General features: G+C 43.8%; 1 protein-coding gene across 1 annotated transcript in view; it reads right to left on the reverse strand.

Moving 5' to 3' along the window:
- LOC126162147 (uncharacterized) overlaps positions 1-12,273 on the reverse strand; it is a 45,561-nt gene extending 33,288 nt beyond the window's left edge. Inside the window, exon 1 of the mRNA XM_049918443.1 lies at positions 12,143-12,273. The gene's annotated coding sequence lies outside the window, so the exon portion shown is untranslated. The remainder of the gene's footprint in view (positions 1-12,142) is intronic.
- Positions 12,274-18,745: the final 6,472 nt, after the last annotated feature.

Raw genomic sequence — 18,745 nt, forward strand, 5'->3', positions numbered from 1 at the left:
ACTTATGGAAAGTGGGTTAGGTCCGCTATCTTAGATGCTATATATATCAGAAGTGAGCTTTTCAATTTCCCACTACTTTCATACATTCACTATCTTGCATTTTAATTTTCTGCCATTATATGAAATAGAGAAGTTGTCAAACTCTCTCATTTTGGACTGTGTCATCAGAGGGATGGAAGAAGGCACTAAATGTGAAATCTGGTACTGCATGACATCATTGGGTGACATCATCAGAAATCTGCTAACAATACAGGCTGGGCTTGTTCCCCTCTCCCTTACTGCCACTGCTTGCAAAACACTTGTGCAATCTGTACTGGAATACTGCTCAAGTTTGTGAAATCCAACCAAATGAAACGAAAAGAGAAGTTCAATGTGGTGGCTGTGATGATGCAAACAATGCAGCAGTAGCCGAGTGGCCTATAAGTGGGATGCTTTTAATGTAACTTTGTGTAACCATTTCCAAGGGCACATCTGTTGTCGCATGACAGCAGAGACAATAAAGTGGCGCGCAATTTGACTTCCTGGCAGCAAGTTTTAAATCTTTAATTCCTTCAATTTATCTAGTTGCAATGTTCCATCTGCTTTGTCTTTCAACTTTCTAAAGCATTCAAGGGGATGAGAAATGCCAGGTGACAAAATACGGACTGCACACAAAATATGGAAATCCAGTATTCTTTATTCTGGTATCAGTGATTGCAAAGCCAGCAGATTATTAACATCGACCAGTTACTATCATTTTCAGATCTGTACTGAAATGTAGGACCGTGTAATACACTATGCCAACATGGCAGCATCAGTTAACAGGAAGTTCCTAAAGCAGCTCAATCACTAGATTATCATATGGATTGTTTTCAGCAACTAAGTCAACTGATGCTCACATGTGGGCATGGTCTTGTTTATATACATATACAATGAAGTGACAAAAGTGATGGCATACTGATATGCTCGTATACAGATGGTGATAGTATTACGTACACGAGGTATAAAAGGGCAGTGCATTGGCAAAGTTGTCATTTGTACTCAGGTGATTCATGTCAAAAGGTGTCTGGCGTTATTTTGGAAGCACGACGGGAATTAACAGATTTTGAACGCGGAATGGTAGTTACAGCTAGACACATGGAACATTCCATTTCGGAAATCGTTAGGAAATTCAATATTCTGAGATCCACACTGTCAAGAATATGCCGAAAAATACCAAAGTACTGCCATTACTTCTTACCACGGACAATGCAGTGGCCGACGGCCTTCACTTAAAGACCGACAGCAGCGGTATTTGCGTTAAGTTGTCAGTGCTAACAGATAAGCAACACTGCGTGAAATAACCGCAGAAATCAACGTAAGACGTCCGACGAACGTATCCGTTAGGACAGTGCGGCGAAATCTGGCGTTAACGGGCTACGGCAGCATACAACCAATGTAAGTACCTTTGTTAACAGCACGACTTCGCCTGCAACGCCTCTCCTGAGCTCGTGACCACATCGGACGGACCCTAGACGACTATAAAACCGTAGTCTGGTCAGATGAGTCCCGATTTCGGTCGGTAAGAGCTGACAGTAAGGTTCGAGTGTGGCGCAGACCCTACAAAGCCCCAGACCCAAGTTGTCAATGAGGCACTGTGCAAGGTGATGGTGGCTCCGTAATGGTGTGGGCTGTGTTCGCATTGAATGGACTGGGTCCTCTGGTCCAACTGTACCGGTCATTGACTGGAAATGGTTATGTTCGGCTACTTGGAGAGTATTTGTAGTCATTCATGGACTTCATGTTCCCAGACATGTTCACAACAATGCGCCATGTCGCCGGGTCACAATTGTTCGCGATTGGTTTGAAAAACATTCTGGACAATTCGAGCGAATGATTTGGCCACCCAGATCGTCCGACATGAATCCCATCGAACATTCATGAGACATAACCGAGATGTCACTTCATGCAGAAAATCCTGCATCGGCAACACTTTCGCGATTATGGACGGTTACAGCGGCACCATGGCTCAGTATCTCTCCAGTGGACTTCCAGCGACTTCTTGAGTCGATGCCACGCCAAGCTGCTGCTCTACACCGGGCAAAAGAGGTCCACCACTGTATTAGGAGGTATCCCATGACTTCTCTCATCTCAGTGTATATACACCGCAAGTCACTGTAGATTACATACTGGAGGGTACTTCGAACCAATATGGGCCCTTTTGTGCCCTATTCCACTAATATATTGAGTGAGGGAAAAATTACACTACTGGCCATTAAAACTGCTACACCAAGAAGAAATGCAGATGATAAACGGGTACTCATTGGACATACTAGAACTGACATGTGATTACATTTTCACGCAATTTGGATGCATAGATCCTGAGAAATCAGTACCCAGAACAACCACCTCTGGCCGTAATAACGGCGTTGATACGCCTGGTCATTGAGTCAAACAGAGCTTGGATGGCGTGTACAGGTACAGCTGCCCATGCAGCTTCAACACGATACCACAGTTCATCAAAAGTAGTGACTGGCGTATTGTGACGAGCCAGTTGCTCGGCCACCATTGACCAGACGTTTTCAATTGGTGAGAGATCTGGAGAATGTGCGGGCCAGGGCAGCAGTCGAACATTTTCTGTATCCAGAAAGGCCCGTACAGGACCTGCAACATGCGGTCGTGCATTATCCAGCTGAAATGTAGGGTTTCGCAGGGATCGAATGAAGGGTAGAGCCACGGTTCGTAACACATCTGAAATGTAACGTCCACTGTTCAAAGTGCCGTCAATGCGAACAAGAGGTGACCGAGACGTGTAACCAACGGCACCCCATACCGTCACGCCGGGTGATACGCCAGTATGGCGATGACGAATACACGCTTCCAATGTGCGTTCACCGCGATATCGCCAAACACGGATGCGACCATCATGATGCTGTAAATAGAACCTAGATTCATCCGAAAAAATGACGTTTTGCCATTCGTGCACCCAGCTTCGTCGTTGAGTACACTATCGCAGACGCTCCTGTCTGTGATGCAGCGTCAAGGGTAACCGCAGCCATGGTCTCCGAGCTGATAGCCCATGCTGCTGTAAGCGTCGTCGAACTGTTCGTGCAGATGGTTGTTGTCTTGCAAACGTTCCCATCTGTTGACTCAGAGATCAAGACGTGGCTGCACGATCCGTTACAGCCATGCGGATAAGATGCCTGTCATCTCGACTGCTAGTGATACGAGGCCGTTGGCATCCAGCACGGCGTTTCCCCTCCTGAACCCACCGATTCCATATTCTGCTAACAGTCATTGGATCTCGAACAACGCGAGCAGCAATGTCGCGATACGATAAACCGCAATCGCGATAGGCTACAATCCGACCTTTATCAAAGTCGTAAACTTGATGGTATGCATTTCTCCTCCTTACACGAGGCATCACAACAACGTTTCACCAGGCAACGCCGGTCAACTGCTGTTTGTGTATGAGAAATCGGTTGGAAACTTTCCTCATGTCAGCACGTTGTAGGTGTTGCCTTCGGCGCCAACCTTGTGTGAATGCTCTGAAAAGCCAATCATTTGCATATTACAGCATCTTCTTCCTGTCGGTTAAATTTCGCCTCTGTAGCACGTCGTCTTCGTGGTGTAGCAATTTTAATGGCCATTAGTGTATTTTCTACATGCCTGTGCACACACCCTCATCTTTCATCTCTTACACTTATGATCCAGAGGTATACAATTTTGGCAGCTGAATTGTAGCACGTTGTTCCTCGAATACAGGTTTTCCAGTTGTGTTTGTCACGTAGGTGGTGGCAGTGGAGTGATGTCTTGGAGATAGGAAAGGTGAATGGGTGGATGATGTCGACGAGAGGGCACTCTGTGTGTGTTCCACTTTTTAGTTAAAAAAAAATTGTAGTAATTTATTATTTCTATGGTATGCTATGGATTGGTTGGAATATTGTACTTTTGTTATTGCTTTTTGATTATTGAGCGTACTTTAGTTTTTCTTTACGGCATCCGTACAAAATAAAAATGAAAATATGCTCAATGGCAAAAAACAATAACAGAAACGCAATATTCTAGTTTACAATTTATCATACAGTTTCTAAAAGTTATTTAAAAAGTAAAAAAATAACAAAATTTAAAAGATGACACACTCAACTGTCACCACTACTACACCAACCCCCACCCATCGGCCCTACCTTCCCACTTCAACGCCCCACTCTACAGCTCTCTTGGTTCCTCAATCAACGTCATGTGCAGTGTGTGCCAAGGAAGTTAAAAACAGTGAAATGCTCAGTCGTTGAAAGCGTTGTGTAACCCCGATATTACCGAGAAACTGAATAGAGAAAAATTCTTCTGCGGTTCCTGTGGTAGGAGTGTGCATACGACATCGGTTGGATAGGTAACACTGGAGGAATCAGCGCAGGAGGTTTTATGACGCCAGCCACCAAAGAAGAGCAACGGTTTTTAGTGTGGAAAGAGATCTCATTTCTAGATGGGCAGTGTCAGCGAGGAGACTTGCCACGGACCCTCACTGTGAAGGGTGAGCGTCAGTATGCACGTAAACTCATCGTGCTTAGCAAAACCGTGACACAATTTTTCCTGAGATTTCTGATATATGTACGTTCTTCTCGTCATTGAAAGTCTACGTCTACATCTACAAGGATACTGAGCAAATCAAATTTAAGTGCCTGAGAGAGGCTTCATAGAACCACCTTCACAATAATTCTCTATTATTCCAGTTTTAAACAGTGCGCGGAAAAAACGAACACCTATATCTTTCCGTGCGAGCTCTGATTTCCCTTATTTTATTGTGATGATTGTTTCTCCATATGCAGGTCAGCGTCAACAAAATATTTTCGCATTCGCAACAGAAAGTTAGTGACTTAATTTCCGTGAGAAGATGCCGCTGGAACGAAAAAGCCTTTCTTTTAATGATGTCCACCCCTATTCCTATATCATTTCAGTGACACTCTCTCCCCTATTTCGTGACAACACAAAACGTGCTGCCGTTCTTTGAACTTTCTCGATGTACTCCGTCAATCCTATCCGGTAAGGATCCCACACTACGCAGCAGTATTCTAAAAGAGGGCGGACAAGAGTAGTCTAGGCAGTCTCTTTTGTGGATTTGTTACATTTTCTAAGTGTCCTGCCAATAAAACGCAGGCTTTGGCTTTCCTTCCCCACAACATTTTCTGTGTGTTCTTTCCAATTTAAGTTGTCCATAATTGTAATTCCTAGGAATTTAGTTGAATTTACGGCCTTTAGATTTGACTGATTTATCGTGTACCCGAAGTTTAACGGATTCCTTTTAGCACTCATGTGGATTACCTCACAGTTTTCGTTTTTAGTGTCAAATGCCAATTTTTGCGCCATACAGATATCTTCCTTACATAATTTTGCAATTTGTTTTGATCTTCTAATGACTTTACTAGTCGATAAACGACTGCATCATCTGCAAACAACCTAAGACGGCTGCTCAGATTGTCTCCTAAATCGTTTATATAGATAAGGAAGAGCAAAGGTCCTAACACTACTTTGGGGAACGCCAGAAATCACTTTTGTTCTACTCGAGCACTCTTCACCAACTACTACAAACTGTGACTTCTCTGATTGGAAATCACGAATCCAGTCACATAACTGAGGCGATATTCCACAATCACGCAATTTTACTCGAAGCCGCTTATGTGGTAATCAAAAGCCTCCGGAAATTGAGATGTACAGAATCAATTTGAAATCCCTCCTCAATAACACTCAACTCTCAATGCACTGAAAATCGTTAAGAATATATGCCGTTATTACCAGGATTCCTCTGTTTAAAAGTTCTTTTGCGTGTCCAACACAAATGATGGATTGCCTACTACTATCCCCACCTACCCTGCAACTCTGGAATCGATACACGGTTACAATATTGTTGTCTAATTCTGCAAGAAGCGTCGTACTGATGCCCTATGATCAGGAGCATTTCTGTTTTCATCAGTGTGCGCAGTTAGGAGAATCGTTGAGTAGCGTTAATCTGGCTACAGTATTTTATTCAATTATTTCAGCTAGCGATACACGCACAGTCGGTCGACATAATCAATACGCAGTGGATAATTTACTAGTCTCAGCCAGAGACCGAGAGAGCTGTTGTCAGCGTGAACTTTATCAGTATGCTGATCAGACAATATTGTCGCCCATAGAAATTATACGATACAATATAACGGTCGCCATGAGCCATACCTACACTACTCTCCATGTGTATTAGCAAGGTTCATGTCCATTCCAACACGTTTTCTCATCCCTTTCCTATATGGCTTTCACACAGAACATTTTGTGTTATCTACAGTTTGAGATCTTCCTGTTGTATGCCTTTTAAATCAAACAGAGCTGCAGAAATAGTGCTACGGCCGCAGGTTCGAATCCTGCCTCGGGCATGGATGTGTGTGATGTCCTTAGGTTAGTTAGATTTAAGTAGTTCTAAGTTCTAGGGGACTGATGACCTGAGATGTTAAGTCTCATAGTGCTCAGAGCCATTTTAACCATTTTGCAGAAATAGTACCACTCCAAGAAGTTACTGGGGCAGAGACACATTGAAATCGCCTCAAAAGAAGAATCGTAAATGCAGCAGACAAGTAACTATGATTCAAGGCAGAAAAGAGGCAGTGGCGGACAACAGATAATATACCGGATTTAAAAAAAGTGAACACCAACGAATTGAAACTATTCATAATAGTAGGAAAGCTGAAGAAGATAGTGTGGAGAGAAGACGTCATAATGTGCATATAGAAGTGAAACAGAGTAAATGTAGCTGTTGCACACAGACTAATACACAGCCACTTTAGGGGGCACAAAACGAGGAGCACAATGATAAGAGAGGAAAAGAGTAACTGCGCAGTATAAGCTCAAAGTAAGGACAGAACATGCAAATAGTACTTGGAGAAACTTAGTAGTGGACCAGAAGAAATCAGGATAATAGAAAATGAGAACAAGGTTGCAAGAAGAGGGTAGGGGCAAATCCAATACTTAATTCTGAATTTCTCTTGACGAACTCAGAAGGAAAAATGTCCACATATTCATGAAACACTAAATGGCTCTGAGCACTATGGGACTTAACATCTCAGGTCATCAGTCCCCTAGAACTTAGAACAACTTAAACCTAACTAACCTAAGGACATCACACACATCCATGCCCGAGGCAGCATTCGAACCTGCGACCGTAGCGGTCGCGCGGTTCCAGACTGAAGCGGCTAGAACCGCTCGGCCACCTGCGGCCGGCCATGAAACACTAGCAGAACATTTACGGGCAATGAATAGAACAAAAACTATATGAATTTATATACCGCGAGAAGTTCCACAGAGTTCGAAAAGTGTGTAATTATTACGCTTTCAAAAAAAAAAAATGAAATTTTGATAGGTGTGAATACTGCTGCACAGTTAGTGTAGAGTCAAATGAACAAAAATACTTCCAACTGCTCTTTATCGTAGAATGGAAGAGAAATTCGAAAGCAGAAGAGAAGAATGAAGGTTTCCACGACCGGCTGTCTTCGTTGCTGGTGAATCTTCCAGCCTGTTTGGTTGAGGCCCATGAAACTTTCCTGACAGTCGTTTCGTCCATTGCTGCTTTTGACGAAACGTACAGGAGAAGTTTGTTTTTACGTATGGACTGTATAATTGAGAAGCTAGTTTAGCATTGCAATTATTAACAGAATGCAGATTAAGGTAAAAGCACGAAACAAATATTGCAGTCGTAGGTTTGGAGGAGGATTTGAATAACATGCAATGGAATAAAATATTTTTCCGTTCTTAGGCAAAATAGTGACGGAGATAGAAGTGTAATACTGTACATTCTTGTCTTGTGATGAAGATTTTAGTAGTCAGTAGAGGCAGAATTGAGCAAGATACAGAAATCACGAAAGTTGTAAAACAGGAATTCCCATTATCACCACTGATATTTAATTTGTCTATGGAAGAAACAATGAGGGAAGTACAGGACTGTCAGAAGATGGTAGTTGTTTGCCACGAACTGATCGCATGTGCGACAGCAGTAGTCGCCGAAAGTGAACGTGTATTAGCTGATGGCTGTGTGGAGCAGGTCAACATGCTGTAATGACTAAATGCAAAACTTGGACAAGTGACTCTTCAAGAAGAGGACATATTTTGGAATACAGTTTTCCTTGATAGATACGAGTCTCAACTTTATCTATTATAATGATAGAGGCTGAAGAAATTAATTAAAAATTTGCGCAACATCCAGGACTTAGACCCAGGTCACCCGCTTCCTAGGCAAGTGTGCGTGCTAGCTGTTACACCACCACAACAGTACAAGTAAAACAGTTGCATCGACTACCCTACTCCAATGCCCTTTCTAACACAAACTTCAATTTACGTATTCAGACTATTTTTCCCTTTTTAAATCGTCAGTATTGCCAAGGCTCTCCCTATTGGAATAGCATAAAATTTTCCTTGACAAGTATGAGTCTAAGCTTTATCTACGATAATGATAGCCAGTGCTTTTTTTCTGAAAAAAAGTTTGAGGGTACTCCGACATTGGATATAATGCAGCGAAAATTACTTATTACTGAAGCATGGGATACCACCCGTCTGCTTTTAGCCATGACTACATCAACATGTCGAACAAAAAAAAAAAAAAAAGAGAGAGAGAGAGAGAGAGAAAGAGAGTATCGGAGTCATCAGTTGACTTCAGCTCAAATGAAGCAGGCGATACCGAGAAAGACCCAAACATACAAGAGAATGTGGTATCGAACACTTCAGTTTACATCACCTCAAATGAAGCATGCGATTCCCATCAACTCCTAAACAATAAAAGAAAACGGCATCGTACACTTCAATTGACCTATAATACACCGCAGATGAAACAGGTGAGTCCAATCAACCCTCCAGTCAATGACATCGCTTTTCCCACCAAAAACTGTACTGGTATCGTTCGTATTGCAATTACCAATACGAAAAAATGAAATAAAAAATTTACGTCCGTGAAATAAACCTTTGGCACTCTTCCAAGTTCTCAACATCGCAAAAACATTACTTTGTCGACGAAAAAGTTTGGGGTACGCATCCCCCAGCGTTTCCCCAGATAAACAGCACTGATGATAGCATAGTCTGTGCAGCTGCATTACCTATACTGCTATGGTGGTGGATGGCTACCACACCTGATGAATAATCAGGAGGCATGTGTTCAAATCCCAGGTGTGACAAAAATTTTAATTCATTTATTCAGCTTTCATTGTTGTCATGAAGAAATTTCATTGCTTTGGAAGTAGGACATATGAAAAGGAGAGATGCAAGACACATATAGTGGCAAAGAGGTCACGAGCAAAAAAAGAAACAACTGTTTGCGCCAAAAAATATAAACCTTTAATGTAGATAAATGCTAATACTTCGAGCACATCTCTCTGTGGGGCGAAACTTAGAGCATAAGGAAGACAGAAATAAAAAGATTAAGCGTATCTTAAATGCAGAGCTGCAAGAGGCTGTTGAATATCAGCTGAACCCATCGTCGAATGACGACTCCCAACAAGAAACCAATGAGGAAAAATATCAGTAATGAATCGAAAAACGAGAATGTCTGGAAACACATTACGGTATGAGGTCGCTACTGGAAACTGTAGCTGAAGAGACTGTAGAAAGCAAGAATCGCTAGGGAAACCAATATACTGATATACCGAGCGGTTAAAATTAAAGTGCAGTTACTCACAGAGGTCTAGTGTGGGCTGTACTTGGCGTATGGCAGCGGAACTCGGTAGATATTCCAAAGTGTTTATGCGAAAGTGATCTACGCTGGAGAAAATTATTTCCAATTTAGACAACCAGTCGCAAATCTGGCGTGAATACATGAAAGATGTATAGAAATATTTCCATGTGTAATGGATTAGGAACGGGACATTGGCAGAAAACGTCAAACAAGTAAGAAAGGAATTATGTTGATTTTATTATTAACCGCCGCTTACACAATTTGTTCAATATGAGCACCAGAGACACCGACGAGCAGCTGTACAGTTGCAGATTTGCACCTGGTTGCCAAAATTGGAACTCTTGTTTTCATAGCGTAAATCGGTTCCGTGTGAATGCAGTAGAATATCTACCAAGTTCCGCTGCCATACGATAATTACAGCCTACACTGGACTTACGTCAGTAGCTGTTCTTTGACTATAACCACCAGGTGTAAAGTAGATAGTTCATCCTGTGCTGTGGAGCAGTTCTTGGAACTGAAGAGGGCAGCTGACAAGAGACAGCAATGGAACAGCTTCAAACAAACGTTAACACTGATGACAATAATAAGTTCTCCAGTCTGCTTACAAGGGAACCTCCCCATCGCACCCCCCTCAGATTTAGTTATAAGTTGGCACAGTGGATAGGATTGAAAAACTGAACACAGATCAATCGAGAAAACAGGAAGAAGTTGTATGGAACTATGAAAAAAATAAGCAAAATATACAAACTGAGTAGTCCATGAGAAGATAGGCAACATCAAGGAGAATGTGAGCTTAGGAGCACTGTGGTCCTGTGGTTAGCGTGAGCAGCTGCGGAACGAAAGGTCCTTGGTTCAAGTCTTCCCTCGAGTAAAAAGTTTTAATTTTTTATTTTCAGACAATTATTATCTGTCCGTCCGTCCGTCCGATGCGATCACTTTTTTGGGAGTGATTATCACACCACAAGAAAACCTAAATCGGGCAAGGTAGAAGAATCTTTTTACCCATTTGCCAAGTGTACAAGTTAGGTGGGTCGACAACATATTCCTGTCATGTGACGCACATGCCGTCACCAGTGTCGTATATAATATATCAGACGTGTTTTCCTGTGGAGGAATCGGTTGACCTATGACCTTGCAATCAAATGTTTTCGGTTCCCATTGGAGAGGCACGTCCTTTCGTCTACTAATCGCACGGTTTTGCGGTGCGGTCGAAAAACACAGACACTAAACTTATTACAGTGAACAGAGACGTCAATGAACGAAAGGACAGATCATAACTTTGTGAAAATAAAGAAAATAAAATTTTCACTCGAGAGAAGACTTGAACCAAGGATCTCTTGTTCCGCAGCTGTTCACGCTAACCACGAGACCACGGCATTCCTAATCTTGTATTGTCCTTGTTGCACATGCACTACTCAGTTTGTATATTTTGCTTTTTTTTCTTAGTTCCACACAACTTCTTCCGGTTTTCTCGATTGATCTGTGTTCAGTTTTTCAAGGCCTATCCACTGTGCCAACTTATAACTAAATCTGAGGGGGGTGCGATGGGGAGGTTCCCTTGTTAGTAACGCTAGCAATGAGGCCTTTAGTGAGCTGTCGGCTTTCGTACATTACTGTAACTCATTTACGAATGAGATATTTCGTTTTCTAACTCAAAACGTAATTTAAAATACTTCTGCCTTTCATCCTTTAGTCCTCAGGATATGTTATTATTTATTTCCATTTGTGTTACTTATGGTCTCTGCATCATGTTTCCAAAGTGACATCACCATCTTGAAGCATCTAATACCGTGCAGCCATGTCCGAAAATTTCAAAAAGCAAAGCTCAGCCTTCTGACACAGACAGGCAAATCTGGACCGACGACTACCTTGTCATCCTCTGTCAGTGGCATCATTTGGGTGGAGTGTGGAGAGGCATGCTGTCAGCACACCGCCCTTTCGGCCATTGTCGACTTTCTAGACCTTCGATCCACAACTTCTGTCAAGTAGTCCAAGTGGCATCACGAAGATTCGTGCACTCCTTTCAGTTCTACCACTAAAGAGAAAAGTCCCTGGCAGTACCACGAATCGAACCCGTGTGTTCTGCATAAAAGTAAGACGCCTTGACCACTAGGTTACGGAGGCGGACCCTGAAAATTGAGTTGTGCGTAACTTCGTCTCGCATGTCGCACCTAATTTCGTACTGAGAACGCAAGCAGTTACAGTCTTGTGGAAATCAGGAGAGCTGGCCACTACAGAGTAATCATTCGACGTCAATGAGTGGCAGTTTTGAGATGACGAAGCTACACTGGACAGCTCTTCGTGAAATAGCATTAACCCTGCGAGATCGATGCAACCTCTTCCGTCTTCCGTCTCAAAACAATTTACAGAGGAGGAAAGCTTTCATGTTGCACCCGTGTATATATGAACTATGGAATCGCATCTCTATTCTGCAAAATTTATTGGAAAGAGTATTTAGAAGTGTCGGGTAAGATTTAAAAAAAAATGTCTGTACAGACTTACCATTTGCAGAAATGTCAACTCTCAGTGCGCAGCACCGCGACGCATTCTGCCGCCGCGTAGTAAGCCTGGCTGCGCGTCGCCCCATTCGATTGGGATGTGCATCCGGCGCAGTGTTGCCAAACGCAGTTCCCACTCCGGACTGCGCGAAGCTCTCAGCTGGCACTTAGCAGAATATCTTATCCGAGTCTGAAGCTCGGGGCGCAGTACTTTCTACAAATTAATAAGTGATTAGGAGCGGGCTTGAGTTTCACGTCTTATATGTGGAACATTACACTGGACATGTACAATGGATATAATTATAGCGCTACTACACGCAATTGTTGTAAGTAAATTTCACTGACCGAACGATGATATACTGCTAAATAATAGGTTCCCCGCATAATAGTCGAACGAAATGCTTTCAGCGTATATCCGCCAAAACTGTGTGACCCCCGTAAGTTTTCAGGAAAATAAATAAACATGCTTTCTATCTCCCAGCTAAGAAAACGAACAGAAGCAATCCCTACCGATCCGAACGCTGCTCCCAAGTAAGTGCAAAATTTATTGTGCCTATAACACAGGTTTCTATTCCTTCGACTGTAATGCTCACCGAGAAGTTTCCAAGCAATGCTGGCTAATCGACAGTTTCTGTTTACTATCAGTTCCCTTTCTTATGTTCATAAATGCATCTTGTGGCTAACGCATCGAAGATTTCGGTAGCTTTTGTGCAGAAACAGAAAAGAAGTGTAATTCAGCTCATATGCTCCATTTGTTTTCGTAATTTCTTGTCGTAGTTTTTTTTATACATGTCTTGGGAAATAGACATTGCGGTATTGTTTTCTGTGGTGTCACCGCCAGACACCACACTTGCTAGGTGGTAGCTTTTAAATCGGCCGCGGTCCGCTAGTATACGACGGACCCGCGTGTCGCCACTGTCAGTAATTGCAGACCGAGCGCCACCACACGGCACGTCTAGAGAGACGTACTAGCACTCGCCCCAGTTCTACAGCCGACGTTGCTAGCCATGGTTCACTGAGAATTACGCTCTCATTTGCCGAGACGATAGTTAGCATAGCCTTCAGCTACATTTGCTACGACCTAGCAAGGCAATTGATATTGAGATTCTATTAATGTATCATCAAGAGCGATGTTCTACAAATGTGGATTAAAGTTAAGTATTCCAGAAGCTACGTACTTTTCTTTATAGTATTCATTACGTATCCTGTTTCAGACCTCACGCCAGCCTGCGTGAGTTTAAGCGCGTGCCTTTCGGCTTCCTCTCATTGTGTCTAGGCTGTCTTGTCTAGACACAACATTTTCTTTGGGCAAGAACAGAGTTTTGTGGGAAAATTGCAAGGTATACAAACGAAAAACTTGTGAACCAGTTTATTCAAGAAAGTAAATGGATCATTTCAAGACACGAATGAGTAACATAAAATCTTTGTTTTTTTTACAGCGTATAAATTCGTTCTATGCTAAGTTAAATTTAACAAGGCCTCAGACGATGGGGGAAAGTCAGAAATGCATAGTGTTATGCCCGCATAAGCAATGAATACATACTGGTATAAATTAATAATGCTATGTGACTGGTTGTGGCCGTAAAGATATAGTTATATGACTCACAAATGCAATGCAGGCTTGATTGTTTAAAGAATTTATCAGGAACGAGAAATAATTATCAGTCATTTTGAAAACTTCGTGTAACATTTTTTTATTGTACCAAACACAATCAGCTTAAATGCACGATGTCTCAACTGGACAGCAATCACAATTTAGAGGACGTAGTAACTTTCAAGAAGCTTCGCTTTGTTTGTAACGATGAGTCCTGCTCTTGACACATAGGTGGCTATCTCCTTCCCTGGAACCGATAATTAGGAAACCACGGGTGATGTGGCCCGCGCTTTTGGATAGCTCTTTATTAAGGTCCATTGACGTCAATTCCGTCGCCACATAGCGCTGAATGTTAAGTCTCTGTCTTAACTGCAACCTGTCCATAGTAATCGCAGTGTGGAAGATATGTTTAAGTGTGTGCTAGTTGTTACACATTTTCCCTTATGCTAGTGTTGCTTGCATATCAACAAAAATTATGTCGTTCCTTCCAAACCCTTGAAAGCTATGCCCTCTGCCTAGCCTTTCGCATACATTTGCTTCCCCCACTTGGGTCCATTATCATTTCATCAAATTCCCACCTCTCCGCAGAGGCATTGGACACATTGGTATGCAGAGGTTTTCTTCCCATGAGCGATTCGCGAATGGAACAGGGAAGGTGGGGCGGGACCAGTTAGTGGTACCACACCGTCATGTGGCTTGCTTAATATTGGTGTAGATGTAGATATCCTACACTATCCACAAACTTAGTTGTAAAAACGCTGTTTTTTACCCTCTAATTTCCAATTCCTGGTTTTCTGCCGCGCCTTTCCAAGCACATCCCACCAATCCTACACCTACACAAACTCCACATCGTGTCTCAACAAAACACCAACGCACTATCCCTCCTAGACAGTGAAATCCGCTTCGATATTCATCCTTTCTATCAATGCAAGCTCTTCCCTCCCGATCCCACCACACATCATGCCTCCTCCATGGCACATTTCTAGGCCTTTCTACCTATATAATGTGACCTGGCCAACCCTCAAACTCCTACCTCCTTTCTGTTTCTCACCATCCAAGCCAGCACCTACCCCTATCTCTACACTTACAAACTACAATCTCTTTTCTTTACACCCATGCTCTGCGACCTTACAGAATACCTAACATTTCTGCCCCGTTTTCTTTTATTTTCATTTTTTGTACTCTTACTGTATCAAACCTTTACTGTATTAAACCTTTAACATAAGATTACAACTCTTAATGAGTACATTATGACAACATTTTAAATTTTCAGTTTCCGTCAACACGTTAATTGTATGAAATACTGAAAATCCAATTTTGTTGCCCTTGGATGCCCTTAGATAGGCAACCTGCAAAGACAATTATGAGCCGTAAACCGGATTAGTCTTTTAGTTGTATAAATACACTCCTGGAAATGGAAAAAAGAACACATTGACACCGGTGTGTCAGACCCACCATACTTGCTCCGGACACTGCGAGAGGGCTGTACAAGCAATGATCACACGCACGGCACAGCGGACACACCAGGAACCGCGGTGTTGGCCGTCGAATGGCGCTAGCTGCGCAGCATTTGTGCACCGCCGCCGTCAGTGTCAGCCAGTTTGCCGTGGCATACGGAGCTCCATCGCAGTCTTTAACACTGGTAGCATGCCGCGACAGCGTGGACGTGAACCGTATGTGCAGTTGACGGACTTTGAGCGAGGGCGTATAGTGGGCATGCGGGAGGCCGGGTGGACGTACCGCCGAATTGCTCAACACGTGGGGCGTGAGGTCTCCACAGTACATCGATGTTGTCGCCAGTGGTCGGCGGAAGGTGCACGTGCCCGTCGACCTGGGACCGGACCGCAGCGACGCACGGATGCACGCCAAGACCGTAGGATCCTACGCAGTGCCGTAGGGGTCCGCACCGCCACTTCCCAGCAAATTAGGGACACTGTTGCTCCTGGGGTATCGGCGAGGACCATTCGCAACCGTCTCCATGAAGCTGGGCTACGGTCCCGCACACCGTTAGGCCGTCTTCCGCTCACGCCCCAACATCGTGCAGCCCGCCTCCAGTGGTGTCGCGACAGGCGTGATTGGAGGGACGAATGGAGACGTGTCGTCTTCAGCGATGAGAGTCGCTTCTGCCTCGGTGCCAATGATGGTCGTATGCGTGTTTGGCGCCGTGCAGGTGAGCGCCACAATCAGGACTGCATACGACCGAGGCACACAGGGCCAACACCCGGCATCATGGTGTGGGGAGCGATCTCCTACATTGGCCGTACACCACTGGTGATCGTCGAGGGGACACTGAATAGTGCACGGTACATCCAAACCGTCATCGAACCCATCGTTCTACCATTCCTAGACCGGCAAGGGAACTGGCTGTTCCAACTGGACAATGCACGTCCGCATGTATCCCGTGCCACCCAACGTGCTCTAGAAGGTGTAAGTCAACTACCCTGGCCAGCAAGATCTCCGGATCTGTCCCCCATTGAGCATGTTTGGGACTGGATGAAGCGTCGTCTCACGCGGTCTGCACGTCCAGCACGTACGCTGGTCCAACTGAGGCGCCAGGTGGAAATGGCATGGCAAGCCGTTCCACAGGACTACATCCAGCATCTCTACGATCGTCTCCATGGGAGAATAGCAGCCTGCATTGCTGCGAAAGGTGGATATACACTGTACTAGTGCCGACATTGTGCATGCTCTGTTGCCTGTGTCTATGTGCCTGTGGTTCTGTCAGTGTGATCATGTGATGTATCTGACCCCAGGAATGTGTCAATAAAGTTTCCCCTTCCTGGGACAATGAATTCACGGTGTTCTTATTTCAATTTCCAGGAGTGTAGTTTGTAATTCTTCTCCGCCCCGGCATGTCCTACAATGTTTTCTAACCCAGCACGACGTTCTTTACATGTCACTGTGTAAGCATAGAATTGTATCATTGACTATCGATAGTTGCCTCTCTGTCGAGCGCAGAGCAACAGTGGGGAGTCCTGCGTAGCTTTCATGGAACATGGGCTGAGTGTTGTGTTGATGCCATGGCTGCAGCGCGTATGTTACAAGTTATGGTGAAGTAATTGAAAATGTTAGCCACACAAGTTTTGCATTTAATTTCACTGTTCACGTCCCAATGTCAATGTTTATCCAAAAGGAGATGTTTCTCGGTTTCGTGTGTCGTGTCGGGAGGACACCAATCAACCGCGTGGCGACGGTTACGGAAAAATAATGTGGACTGGTATGATCCTAACTGCAAGTTCTAAGTGAAAGTAACACATATCGTTCTGACTGGCTGAATATCACGAGCGCAGGTACTTTCTCGTTCGTGTATCATACCCGAAATTTTATGGAGCATCCGCGTCGCGATTCGGTCACGCGCACGCTCATGTTGTAATCTGTTGAATCGCTTAGTACTGTTGGAAGAACTGTGCCAATCGTCGACTGATATAACATCCGTTAAATAGTGATTATTTTGTGTTTTTGCATTGGATGCCATCATTTAGACAGCAACCTTATACATCACAACGGAGACGTACTTGGAGTACAAATGCTGATCACGTCCATTGTGGAATAATGTTAATTGTGAACAGTGCAGCCCCACCCTGTGCGAGTGTTTAACAGAATACAGTGAGTTCTACCAGATCAACTTGGTATTGTTAGTATTACTGGATCCTCTCCCTGCTAGACATAGTTATTACTGGACACATCATAGTAGGCAGTGCAGAGGGCAGCAGATCAACCGTTCAAAAATGGTTCAAATCGCTCTGAGCACTATGGGACTCAACATCTTAGGTCATAAGTCCCCTAGAACTTAGAACTACTTAAACCTAACTAACCTAAGGACATCACACACACCCATGCCCGAGGCAGGATTCGAACCTGCGACCGTAGCAGTCCCGCGGTTCCGGACTGCAGCGCCAGAACCGCACGGCCACCGCGGCCGGCAGATCAACCGTCGCGAGAAGGACTAGGTATGTGGGTTTAGGTATACGGTCGTTAAATATCCAGCCCCGTACCTGTGTCTAGGAGAGTGTTGTACAGTCTCGAGCGCTGAAGGCTAGCTTTTATTAATACTGCACATCTACCCCCTTTCCTCCCGGGCGTGTTACAACGGTTTCAGCAAGTCCGATTCCATGGTGACTGACTCGGTGCTTTTATTTTCAGTGCATGGTTCCTCAACCATCGGCTGCAAGGCGCTTTCCATTATTGCTGTCACCAGCACTATCAGTGCCCCATAGAAACAAGATGTCGGTCTACAAAGGTATTCATTTTTAGGGTTCCGTACCTCAGACGTTAAAAACGGAACTCTTGGCGCATCACTTTGTTGTCCATCTGTCTGCCAAACTGTTGAGAACCCTTTTTTTTCAGAAACTCGTAGTTGTATGATTTGTCACATACTGAGGTCTATAGGCCCCTGCTGGTGGGGGAAAAAAAACTTGTACGAGGTTTGGAACTTTAATAGTGGCAACTAATTATTTACAGCTCGTACAAAATAGATACGTGTTTCAAAGTTTTACTGACGTTCAAAGTAGTCACCAGCATTGTGTATAACCCATTGCAAGCAATGTGGAAGTCATAGAATACTCTTAGCAGTGCCAGTTGTGTTGATAGTTCGAGGGCGCGGTCTATTGCCCGACGAATTTGTAGCAGTTTTGAAGCGAACGCCGTGAAGTGTTTCCTTCAGCTTAGAAATCGAGTTGAACTCACAAATGATAAAGTAGGGGAGTGCAGTAGGTGGTATAGCACTTAGCAGCCCCATCAGTCAAACAAATCAGTAACAGCTTGCTCTGTTCTACAAAGAAGCTATAATAATTTCTAGTGGCGAAAATGTAAAGCATCTCGAATTATTGAACTTTACACATTCCCAAATGTCCTCATTTATGTATACACCTGTAATTTCTTGCAATGTAAGAAAGATCATTTCCTACACTTAAGAATGTGCATAAGCCTAAATAGGAAATTTGCATTTTTATTTACTTATCTTACGGCTTTTAGAGCCAGGAGCCTCCGAAGAGATGGTCGGCTCGCCTTCAA

Source organism: Schistocerca cancellata, chromosome 2 (genome assembly GCF_023864275.1).
Source record: "Schistocerca cancellata isolate TAMUIC-IGC-003103 chromosome 2, iqSchCanc2.1, whole genome shotgun sequence".
NCBI lineage: Eukaryota > Metazoa > Arthropoda > Insecta > Orthoptera > Acrididae > Schistocerca > Schistocerca cancellata.